The 10,000-nt window shown below is 36.4% G+C and overlaps 1 protein-coding gene across 2 annotated transcripts in view; it reads right to left on the reverse strand.

Moving 5' to 3' along the window:
- LOC107721405 (bifunctional heparan sulfate N-deacetylase/N-sulfotransferase 1-like) overlaps positions 1–10,000 on the reverse strand; it is a 118,702-nt gene that overhangs the window by 44,441 nt on the left and 64,261 nt on the right. The gene's annotated exons all lie outside the window — the stretch shown is intronic.

Genomic DNA, 10,000 nt, shown 5'->3' on the forward strand with positions numbered 1-10,000 from the left:
CGGATGTCAAACACTGATCGATCTGCGCCGCACCTCTTCTAGTCGAACACACCGGCTAGTGCTGCAGGCTTATTGGCTCACTGACGCTGATGAGATTAACCCCTTAGGTATCGAAATTTGGTACCGAACGACGAGACGTTTTTTGATACTCGATGGTATTTCGGTCTGTGCCTAAAAAGTATCGAACTCGATACCCAGCCCTATCTACAAGTGAAGCTGCACACTCATAACGACAACCAAACATCTTGAATTCACAAAATAAATGATTCTACTTGTTCAGAATGACATTCTATGCTAAAGGAAACTGCTTATACCGAAGCTCTTGTGACACAGCGCGCCGGGAACGGGTGCAGAAAAACTTCTGTCAGCTTCTTTAAGGATGTCTTCAGTGGTAAGCCATGCTACAGGGGATAATTGGTAGCGGTGTGCATCCACTAGCAAATAAAAACAAGGGCAGCCATTACATATTGAGCCCAGATGCTCGGAAGCACCTCCGTCCCTCTCCTCTTAATTAGGTTGCACAACACGAAGGGAACCAGGCTATTTTTAGCCCCTCTAACTACTGAGGGCTCTCAAAGACCAGGAGAGAGTAGAAACAAGAGAGAGAGAGAGAGAGAAATGTCACCTTTATTTTTAGAGGACACTGGAGCCACAAAGGTCAGAAAAATAAATTTCAGACGTGTTGCTTGTTTTGTGTTGCTCCAAAACTGACTTGACACTTTTTTTAGACAATTTTCCGGCATCATTAATGTCAAAAGCTCAAACGGCGAAAGTTGCACCCCACAGTTATCACAGTTAATCACCTATACAGAGATATAGGTTTTCTTGAACACCTTACCCAAAGCATCAGCAATAGTAATAAGGATGACTGCCTTAGAAAGCATCACTAATAATTATTACTTTCACAAGCTAATCAAATGCTAATGGGTAAATCAAGTCTCACTCTACAGTATTTCTTGCTGCACTCAGATATGGGTCACATTACAGAAGTTAAAAGGCTTAGTTTACCCCAAAATGAAAATTGTGTCATTATGTACTCACACTCCTGCCAATACAAACCCATATGCAGTTGACTTTTGCTTTTAACACAGGAGAATGCTAAACCAGCTACTCTCCATACAAAGATTCATAGTGCTCATGTCTGTCACAATTCAAATATAAATAAGCAACAATATATTTTTTGGCTACTAAAGTTTAAATATCACGTCGTGCATTTAAAATCATTTAATGCACAGCAAGCCGTTGATTATCCCTTACACACACACACACACACACACACAGTCACACACACACAGAGAAAAAACAAGATTTGGTTTTTAAAAAGCCTTTTTCCAAAAGGTACATCTGGAAAAATGGGGGCCGTCTTATATTCGGGGCAATACGGTATAAATATATATATTTGGTTGTTTATGCCATGTCACCATTTAAGGCTATTTTCATGGTAAGAACAGAATAGAATCAGTTAAAAAATATTAAACATATTTAAAAGGGGATAAGGGGTGCTTCACATTGTATAACATTTCCAGTCATGTTATATACAGTCATACAGCCCTAGCATGGCTAGAAGAAAAAAAAAAAAAAATACAAAACCCATCTTTGGCCATATCTTCAAAAAGATTAAATTCTCAGCTTCGACTGCTGTCCTGAGGCCAGTGCCATATCCTATTCTGTCCATCAAACTCAGTGGAGACACAATAGCACAATGCTATAAAGAAGGATATAACAGGCTGTCTAATCTCCCACAGCTCATGCTCGATTGATCCAGGACAGCTGCGCAAACCGCTTACATGTCTTTTTTTAACCCGTTGTTTAAAAGAGAACTGTGTCAAAGCACCAGGTTTTATTAGCTGTGATTAGATGGGGTTTATTATGATAGAGCCTAACGGAATGCCATCAGCGCAGGCGTGAAGTTCTGCACTGGAGTCCTGTGTCTGAAACACAATGAGATGTCTATGTAAAGCTCCTCTTAAGAGACAAACAACAATGGAGTGTCCGTGTCAGTTTGTACATTGCTCTTGTTATCCAGGCTCCATTTGTGCTGAGGCAGGACAAAAGATGCTTCAGGTTTCACTAAAGCGGGGAAAAACTGACTCTGATAAGGCCATAGTCCTTTCTTTTTTCCCTCATGTACAAGCTTCAGGTTACTGGTAGAAATAGACAGATATGATATGATTGGCTGATATAACTGCAAATAATGACAATGACAATTTATTGGTCTATTGTTCTAAACAGCATTCACAAAAACTAATAATCTAGATCACATGTAATAAGCATTTTGAATGTACAGGCTTAAAGATAATAAATATCTGTGTTGTTTATTTAGAAAATTAAATTCTGATATCATCTGCTTCCAATATCCACCATTGACTCATGCTCCATCATTAAGTTTTGTCTTTTAGACCACATACCTCTAGAGGTTTATGTTTTCATAATGAGAATTGCGAATACAATAAACATTTTTTTTATCAATTATCTTAAAGGGGTCATATGATGCTGCTAAAAAGAACATTATTTTGTGTATTTGGTGTAATGTGTTTATGCGGTTTAAGGTTCAAAAAACACATTATTTTCCACATACTGTACATTATTGTTTCTCCTCTATGCCCCGCCTTTCTGAAATGCGTCGATTTTTACAAAGCTCATCGGTCTGAAAAAGCGAGGTGTGCTCTGATTGGCTAGCTATCGTTGCGTTGTGACTGGCCGAATTCCTCAAGCGTGTGACGGAAATGTTACGCCCCGTACCATAGCGGCGGCAACAATACTACAGCGAGAATAAAAGTTACGCCTTCTTTCTTTGCGTGAACATTTGGGCGGCGTTATGCAAATCTTCCCAGATAGTGACGTAGGTATGTGGGGGCGTGTTAGAACGAGCCGTTTTAGGTAGGTGTTAATGCTAACAACTTAATGCTAAAAAAATAAAACTCAAAATTCTTGCAAAAGGTGTTTACTTTTAATGACCTTTTTTTTTTAGAAACCTAAAGAATCCAATAAATGACCACATTAAATACAACTGCAATCCAATAATTTATACAGTAGATAAAAACACTAAAACAAAACATGTGGTAACATATTTCATGATTCATTCAGTTGTATACTGACAAAAGTACATGCGTATCTTCAAGTGATTGTTGTCATATGTTCCAGTCAGAAACTAGTGATTCAAGTCTCACAAGCAAAATGTAAAAATGTCATACAGCACATTGTAAGCTGTATTTGTTTAATTCACAAAAAATATGTGTTCATAAGTTATTCAAACTGTATTTTATTGATTGATTAAAAAGAAATGACAGTGTTTCCTGCACTACTATTCCAAAACGAATGACTATTATTTGAGTACAGTATTGAGTATTGAGTATTTGAGTACAGTATTCTGTCTGCAATAGTGAAAGACTTCACACACAAGAACTAAAAAACAAAATTCATCTGCTAAAGGCATTAAAAAAACCTTCAACCCTTTCTAATATTTATATTAGTAACAATCAAATTAGTAAAACAATTTGATTGAAACAAACTATTCTTTAATAACAAAAAGATTACAGTGAACCTTTTAAAAGATATTTCCAACCATTCCACCACTACAAATCAGGTATGTGCATAGCGCACATTCATTTTCTACACCATGAAGGATTTGGGAAATAGCCGGTTCTCTGAGAGTCCAAACAAAAGGACTCCATGGTTGAGAAGACGGCTCAGCGCTCAAGAGACAGTGCAAAACCTCCCAATGAAGTGGTTTTGGTACAATAATCCATGTATAGAAAAAGTAATAAGCCAAAGCCATAAGGACATATGCAAGCTTAGACATAATGCATCTTCCATGAAGGACGTAGCCGACTATCCCATCTCACCTTCCTAATACTTGTCGGAAAAAGAAGCAGCGTAAGGGAACACCTTATCGAAAAAAAAACTTTGCCCCTATTAATGTGAGAAACCATCCCAGTGAGAACAAACATGACACCGGCTCAAAGACGAACGTGTAGCCTACATAAAACTGCAGGCTGAATCTACTTGGTAACAAGAAGAAATGAGAACAAACGCTATTGTGTAGGGTCCTCACAACAGGAAGAAAAAAAAACCCAGTGCCTTAATCTTTTTGGCATATTCTATATGCCCCATAGCTTTAGGGAACGAGCAGATTTCCTCTTTCACTTTGAGACAGGGAAGGAGGGATTTAGGTTTAGAGAGGCGAGGCGAGAGGAGGGAGAGAGGGAGAGAGGATGTTGCTTTAGAAGTTATAGCAAAGCCAGAAGCAATGCATCATGCTGACATGAACGAGGAACAGAGGGAGAATGAATTTACTCTATTGGATTCCAGAGGAAACAAATACGATTGGCCACCCTCAAGATTCATCACATTGACTACCAATTAGACGGGCTGTGCAGTAGCAGCCATCGATTTCTGAAGGGTCAAACCTTACGTTACACCTTAATTGACGATTACACGGCTGCAGCTTGGCAAAAACCAAGAAACAACTGTATAATCACACTACTGAGATTAACTGCTGAAAAAAGGAGGAGTATATGTGTTTGCAAGTGCGATTGTGTGTGTGTGTGTGTGTGTGTGTATCTGTGTGTTTTATTGGCCTTATTGTACTTTGCCTGAGCTGCAAGAAACAAAGTTCAAACACTGTAACATTGGCATTTTGGTGTGTGATCAGCAGTTTGTAAACAGAAACCAGGGATGTGAAAAACTACATAATTTAACAACTGACTAATCGGCAGGTTGCCCAAATGCCGTCTGATTAAAGAAAATTCTGTATAATTACCTATAAATTAAACATTTTTAATGTTATAAAATATATTGAATTAATAATATTATTATAAAAATATTAACATAAAAATCATTATAATTTATATGGGAGAAATATGCAAGAACACATGAGGAAGACAAAACGCGTCCGTATATATATATATATATATATATATATATATATATATATATATATACAGTGCCTTGCGAAAGTATTCATACCTTTAAAGCAGACATAAGGCAGCAACAAAACAAAATGTGAAAAAAATGAAGGGGTATGAATAAATTCGCAAGGCACTGTATATATATATATGTGTGTGTGTGTGACACAACAGCACACAAAAGCATACGTACATATTTACATACATTCATATCAAATTTATTTTATATTTTTATTAATATTAATATTTTTATATTTTTAAATTAATAGTTATTAAATAATTACAAAAATTACATATTTGAAATTAACTATATTATAAAAATATACAATTATAATATTACAAATATAGAATATTATTAATACATGACAACTAGTGGACTATTTTGACCCATCTCTAATAGAACCCCCCTTTTAAAATTCACAGTTTTTGCTGGAGTATGATGTACATATACAGTGTTCCAAAATGGATAGTTTTCACCGGTGTACATTCCCAAATGATCTGTAATCTGTTTGAATAGGGATAATCTAAAAGAGGAACAATCCAAGCCCTCCAAGGACCCACAACGGATGGTGTTTTATTGGCAGGGTGTAATACGGTCTAATGTGGTTTCCACATCTCGAGGGCATGATCAAATAATCAAACATAAATAAAATTCCCCATCTACCTGCTTTTGTTTCTTCCATCAGCACTTTTCACTTCGTAAACTTTGAGCAAAAGACATTGTGTGCCCAAGACCAACCGACCAACATGTATAAACGTCTGATTAACCTTGACTTTAGATGAAAACTACACTTCTGAGCTCAGAGGACTCGTGACCTAAATTAAATCTGCACTAAGGGTCAGTCTAGCTATATTTAGACACTCCAAGGAGAAACTAGTCCTAACCCTGGAAGTGAACAAGCGACGTCTGAACTTCATTCAGCCACAGGTCTCTCTTTTCACCACAGGTGCAGCCATCTGTTCGCAGGGCAGCACCGCACACCACTCTACTGGCACCTGCCATCCTCTGCATCCCGTTTCTGACGCCAAATCCTACTAAGTAAGTCAGGTGGTGAAAGTCACAGGTATAACCTGGGCCACAGGGTAAGCTTTGTGTGTGAGCAGTGTGGGATAGTGCTAATGATGAGTGCTAATATATGCATCTTTGCTTCACTAGATCCACAGCAGTAACGGCTATATACAGCTGTTACATTTAACAATGCTGCGTATTTGGAAAGAATGTTGTTGCTACGTTATAAGATGGAAAGTGCAAAGTGGGCATTATATACCTTTTTTTAACCCTACCTGTCAAAAGATTGGAGTGATTAAGATTGCCAAGCGTGCATTTATTTGAACAAAAATAAAAACCAAAACACTGTGAAATATTATTAAAAACTGTTTTCAATTTTAAATGATTTTAAAACTGATAATATATAAAAGTTATATTCAATACATTTTAAAAATAAATATTTATAGATTTAATATTTCTAAAGTATATAAATAAAATACATTTTAAAATATTAATTAATTAAAGGGGTCATATGATGTTGCTAAAAATAACATTATTTTGTGTATTTGGTGTAATGAAATGTGTTTATTCGGTTTAAGGTTCAAAAAACACATTATTTTCCACATACTGTACATTATTGTTTCTCCTCTATGCCCCGCCTTTCTGAAACGCGCCGATTTTTACAAAGCTCATCGGTCTGAAAAGCGAGGTGTACGCTGATTGGCCAGCTATCCAGTGCGTTGTGATTGGCTGAATACCTCAAGCGTGTGACGGAAATGTTACGCCCCTTACCATACTGTGATGCCGTGTCCCGGTCAGAACGACGAGACAAAAACATTAAAACCCATTATAAAGGAGGCATTTGTTAAGACCAAACAAAGTAGTTTTGCTTTCACAACGAAACACATGGCGGCCTAGAGTGAGGAAAGTGAGCGGCGGCCGGCGGGCTTGAGGCCAACCACATGTGACGACCCCGGGCTGGACTCCGCTTCGTCCACGTCCCCTTTAATGTTAAACTCATTAACTTTCAAGAAAAATTTTGAAATAAAATGTTGAGATTAAACTCATTAAATTTTGAGAATAAAGTGATTATGTTTCGCGATAAAACTCGTAAAATTTCGAGGAAATAAGTCGAGATAAAATGTTGAGAATAAAGTCGTTAAATTTCTAGAAAAAAGTCGCTAAATTGAGAAAAATGTCGAGATAAAACGTTGCGAAAAAAGTCATTAAATTATTATAAAAAAGTCATTAAATTTCGAGAAAAAAGTCGAAATAAAATGTTGAGAATAAAGTCGTTAAATTTCGAGAAAAAAGTCGCTAAATTGAGAAAAATGTCGAGATAAAACGTTGAGAAAAAAAGTCATTAAATTATGATTAAAAAAGTCATAAAATTTCGAGAAAAAATTCGAAATAAAATGTTGAGAATAAAGTCGTTAAATTTCTAGAAAAAAAGTAATCGTGCTTCGAGAAAAAAGCCTGTTAAATTTCGAGAAAAAAGTCGAGAATAAACACTCGTGTCATTTATTTTATCTCGTTGGACAGAGTCAAATAGCGTCTGCAGTGGCGTAGGTTGGAGAGTAATGAGCAGGGATGTAGCGCGTGATGCGATCGACTAGTGTTTGAAACCGTCTTTAGCCGAACTCGCTTTTCTCATCACATATCACACCGGAAAAGTGGAAATCAATTGCTTTATTTATAATATATAATTGCAATTTAATCTCAACATTTTATTTCAACATTTTTCTTGAAATTTAACGAGTTTAATCTCGTATTATAATGACTTTAATCTCGAGATGGTTTTATTTTTTTAATATTGCTTGGCCCTAATCCTCTTCCATATAAAATACATTTAATGTATTTTAAAATTTATTTTACAATTAACTAAATTATTTGGTATTAATAAATCTGAATAATTGATTATTATAATGGTTTCTGAAGGTTAGTGACTATGTACAGTAGACTGGAGTAATGGCAAATGAGAATGCAAAAAAATTAATCCTTCAAAAAATATCACATTTTAAAATCTATTCAAATAGAGAACAATTATTTGAAATTGTAATATTTCACAATATTACTTAACAGTCTTGCTGAGTATATGAGACTTAAAGGGGTCATATGATGCGATTTCAAGTTTTCCTTTCTTTTTGGAGTGTTACAAGCTGATTGTGTAAATATTCCAAACTTTTGACCAGTAATATAACACAATATAATATATACATTTTTAGACCTGTAAGCATTATCCAACCCTAAACGGTTGTATTTTTTAATAAACGGTAGCTACCTTTTTATGGTCAGCCCCTAAGATATCCGTTTTGACTGCCAGAGCATTGACTCATGCTGGAATAACTAGAGTCGGAACAAAGACGCACGTCAATCCACATCCACCCACCTAAAACACCCTGAAACCATCCTGCTTTATTCTCTTGCTCGTCTTCCCAACTGCCAGAGCGCCGGGTGCCATTTGAAGGCGAGGTGTAGCATTTGCACTGCCTTGATCATCAGTGTGTGTCCAAGCTCTCAGTGGGGAATTCTGGCTGGCATCTCTTCTGGAATTGGCAGCGCTATTTGTCAGAAAAGGAATGACTCTTGTAGAGATGAGCATCTTTAAATGTCAACATCATTGGAAAGGCGCACAAATAGACCAAACATTATTTTATTTTTTTTAAAGTTATTTGCTTTTTTGCTGAAAAATCAGCAAAAGCCACTCCAGAATTGCCACAGCCTTTTTGCACGGCAGGACTTCAAGTCCAACTAGCTTTAATCACAGTGACGCAGTGAGTCATAAGGGAGACTTGGCTCAAGGTTCACTGCAGGGATTTTGCAGAAAATCTCACTCATGTTGACAGTCAAGCAAGTGGCGCGCCAATCGATAATAAGGTCTACAGTTTGAGCGAAAGGTCAGTCAACAACTTTCATCAAATTTCGGACATCACTGAGATCAGACACTATCATTTCTTCAGTAGAGTAGACGCTGCTACTTCAGTGCAGAATAAAGTGCTGAATAATGTTATTTATAAAATCACATCAGTGCAACGCATCCCTAGGGGACCGGTCTGACATTTGAGGCTAAAATCCACTAAGTGGTTCCATCGTCAGGGTGCTAAGTCGAGTCCAGCTTTCAGGCTACTGTGGAGGAAACGTTCTCTTGGTGAGGGGGAATCTATACACACGGGAACTGTCACTGTCTCTTTCATGCTCAGCATGCTTAAATGGAGTCATCACCCCATGAGAAGTCAGGTTGGGAATGGTCTAAATGTACCAGACCAAGTCACATGTGATAGGGAGAAAGAGATGATGGACACTTATTGGATGCGGATCCAGCTGAGGGCCATTTCCACACCCGTACAGAACAGGGAGGTAGGGAAGGAAGGTGGACAATAACCCTTCTCCCTTCTGGAACAAGCGATGGAGAAGATGACCGCATTCTGGAGCGAGAGCAAGAGTAAGAGTAATTGGGTCAATGACATATAAGGATGTCCACAGTAAAGAAAAGGGATTTTTAAAAAAAAAATATGGTTTAACAAATGTGTCAAGTTCTTAGAAATGTACTCTTTCTATTCATGCTGGTTTCTTATAACGTTAACAATTTTCAAGTGGTTTCAAAGGTGTGACCATCAAGAAAAAAAACAATAACATTTACACATTAAAGATCCATACATATGCATTATCAGTTATTAAAAAAAATTTAATTGATTTTTAAAAAGTAAAAAGAAATGTCATGAACTTCCATTAATAAATTAATAAATATAATTTTTCAAGTTTAAAAAATATATCAAGTTTTTGGAGAATCAGGCCACATTACATTCTTATTATTTTTTTAAAATAGTTGTTAAAGCATAAATGTTATGGTTTTTGTATTACATTTTTAAAACCTGAAATAACTGCAATCATAAAAGGTTTCATTGTAAAAGGTTAAATTATTAGATGTTTTAAAGGGGTCATATGACGTTGCTAAAAAGAACATTATGTTGTGTATTTGGTGTAATGCAATGTGTTTATGCGGTTTAAGGTTCAAAAAACACATTATTTCCCACATACTGTACATTATTGTTGCTCCTCTATGCCCCACCTTTCTGAAACGTGTCGATTTTTACAAAGCTCATCG

Source organism: Sinocyclocheilus rhinocerous, unplaced genomic scaffold, assembly GCF_001515625.1.
Source record: "Sinocyclocheilus rhinocerous isolate Xijiao unplaced genomic scaffold, SAMN03320098_v1.1 scaffold33, whole genome shotgun sequence".
NCBI lineage: Eukaryota > Metazoa > Chordata > Actinopteri > Cypriniformes > Cyprinidae > Sinocyclocheilus > Sinocyclocheilus rhinocerous.